Genomic DNA, 3201 nt, shown 5'->3' with positions numbered 1-3201 from the left:
TGTTTATGTTGTTCTTTCTTTAACCCAATAAATTTCATTTGTTAAAAATAAAAAGAGAATGTTATAATTTTTTCTGTATAAAATAAAATTTACTTGAAATGACTGTTGTTTTATATGCAGCTAGTTTCATGAGGTGTGTTGAAAGTTTTCATTGAGACAATGTTACTATGAGGTGCATCCAGAAATAAATACTATTGAGCTGCTAAAAAAAAGTAGACAGTTGGAAAAACAATTATTTTATTACCATTATATTCTAATCTTTGATAGAATATAGTCATGTAAATTGAGATGTTTATATCTTGTCTTTAATTTGGAAAAGATTCCATTTTTGTAGAATTATTCCACATTTGTGATGTTCTCTTTTTTCATCATTGTTGCTGAATTTTTTGAGGTGCAAAAACAGATGTAAATCAAAATGAAAGTTTGGGTATATTAAGTTTGGACTGTAGGGTAGGTTGACTGCATTGTTCCTATTAAAACAAGCTGAGCATCTTCTATATCATGTATGCAGTATGTGTGTAACATGTATTTTGTTCTACATTGCATGCCATAAATTTTTAATTGCTTCTGTGTTGATTCATACCGGATGATCAACTTAACACCAAACCATTACAGACTAAACACAGTTGAAACGAGACAAATATTTATAGAATGAAATGTAACACCTCTATAGAATGAAATGAAAACTTAAATTCTGTATTTACATAACTAATGTTTAATATTTACTAAAGATGTACAAAGTTAATACCGTGCCCACTGATGCATGTTTATGCTCAAGTACCATACTGAAAGAAAATTACTTGACACAAAACATCATTGCCATCAATTTCTTGTTGAATGTTCACCATCAGTTCAAAGTGTGTTGGTTTGATTCATCAACTCTATTCAAGTAGCCCCCAAAGGATAAATTTCAACTAGGCAAATCTAGGGAACACAAAGGCCACTGACCTCTACTGACAGTTTGTTCTTCTGTAAAAAACTTATCAACATTTAATGAATCATTTGATGTGCGAAATGTTGTTTTGTCTTGATGTAAAAAGCTGTACTCTTTTCATGTTCTGTTAACAGAGTTAATTCTTTGAAAACTGTACAGTAAACTTACTTATTGACAGTCTGGTCAAAAAATATTGGCCCACTGTATGATTACCAGGAACAGCACACTGTGTAACTATTTTTTCATCATTAAGTGGACACTCGAACATCTGGTGAGGATTTTCAGTAATCATGTAACTAGTGGTGTGCGAATTAGATTGCTCAGATAAATGAAATCATACTTCATCTTGACATGAAATACAGCCTTGTTGAGAAAAGCCTTCAAAAATGTTTTTTAGAAGCCAGTTGCAATAATTATGACATTTCAGTTTTTCTGTTAATACAGTTTCAAATTTAATTCATGAAGAATCTGTGTATTTTACTATACTGTGTTGTGATAACTTATGTATTGCTCTTTTTGGACTGGAGAAATTCTGGTTATAGGTCTGTAGTATTAACAGAATGTCTGTATTTAATTTTGCATCTGAAAATGACCCAATTAATTTTAATTAAATTGTGTATGCTACTCTTTGCTGGAATACTGGCATTTGAAAACTCTTCTTTGAATATTTGAAGTGCTTCTTGAAAGGATCCTGAATATAGTATTCAGTAAGTCATTCCTGTTCCTCAATTGAATAAGGCATTTTGGAAAAACACAATTGTAAAGAATGAACTATTCTGCACTGAAGCATAAATAGTTTACTACTGACAATAATAGAGGGGGAGTAGTGATGTACACAACCAGTGGTACTAGTGGTAGGTCCCTTTTATAACTGCAGTTCAAGCTGACTTTGTTCTTTTTTAGGTTGTTTATCTGGTATATTCTCTACTCTGTGCGTTGTTTTATATATTACCATGGAAATGGTGCGTATGGTTTTTGGTGTGTGTTGTGTTTGTTTAGCTTTTGTAAAACTAGTATGCTGCCATTGCAGTAATTATAATTTGCATTTTCATGTCATGTGGAAAATCTACATTTAATCAGTGACAATTCCTTTTAAAAACTCATTTCCTTCCACTTAAATATCATTATAAAAATCATATGGCTACTATCATAAATTTTGTTCCAATTATTGCAAATTCAAATCTATTTCAGAACTGTTGAAAATTATAATTTCATTCAAAATTCCCATTTATCTTCCTAGATGTTTTTATGCTCAGGCAAAGAGTCTTGTGAATGTTAGTTAATGTGATTGGTGAAGGAAATGCATTTACTTCCATGAAACTTGTAGTAACAAGTAGCAAGTTTCATGGAAATATGGGAATTTCAGTTTATTATTAATAAAATAAATGTAAAATATAGTTTAAATAGTATTCATAATTTATTAAGGAAAATAGAATTAACTTTTATTTACAAATGTGTGTTTTAGTAATTTTTATGGATGCAATATAATAAAGAAAAAGTAAAATCATTTGGATTTAAATTTTGATAATCATTTTTCTCTAGTCTTGATAATTTCACCACATAAGCTTGTGCATGGGAAATGGAAATTGAATTTTATAGTATATGAAAAATGCCAAGCCTGACAGGTTTAAACCCAGACCGCCGGAGGAAAGGCTGAGACAATGTTACCACTCTGATTTATACTGTTCAATATTCTGTGTCAGGACGGGCTTCTTGGATTGGTAGTATTTAAAAAAATATAAGTCTGCATAATTGCTCAAAATTACCGAAACAAAAATAAAATTTTTGTCATGCGAAAGTTGAAATAAAATTAGAACCATTATAAGATCCATTTATAAAAATTAGTATCGAAACATAATTAAAACCATTTCTCTCTGCTTTCCTTATCTTCTCCTCCCTTAATCTTTCTCCTGCCTTTCTTATGGCTCTGACAATGTAAAGCATCTTAGGTACAAGAAGCACAAGTTAGAGTTGTTTTTTCTGAAAGCAACATGACATGTGTAGTGATGTTCATTTAATAGCCAGTTCCTGTGAACAATGTTGTCACTTGTTGGGCTGAATACCACCTGCACTTTGGTAGACTTTACATAATTGTATTTTTTTTTTCTGTTTAGTCTCTGGAACCACCGAAAGGTATTGAGAGAATAATATGTATGAATGTTAATGAAGTGTAGCCCTGTGCAGTTTCAGGTTGACCATTCCTGAGGATGCGTGGTTAATTGTAACTCACCACCAAAGAACACTGATATCTAGTATTCAAATCCATA

Source organism: Lycorma delicatula, chromosome 5, assembly GCF_047948215.1.
Source record: "Lycorma delicatula isolate Av1 chromosome 5, ASM4794821v1, whole genome shotgun sequence".
Classification (NCBI taxonomy): domain Eukaryota; kingdom Metazoa; phylum Arthropoda; class Insecta; order Hemiptera; family Fulgoridae; genus Lycorma; species Lycorma delicatula.
Note: the sequence above shows the minus strand (reverse complement) of the source record.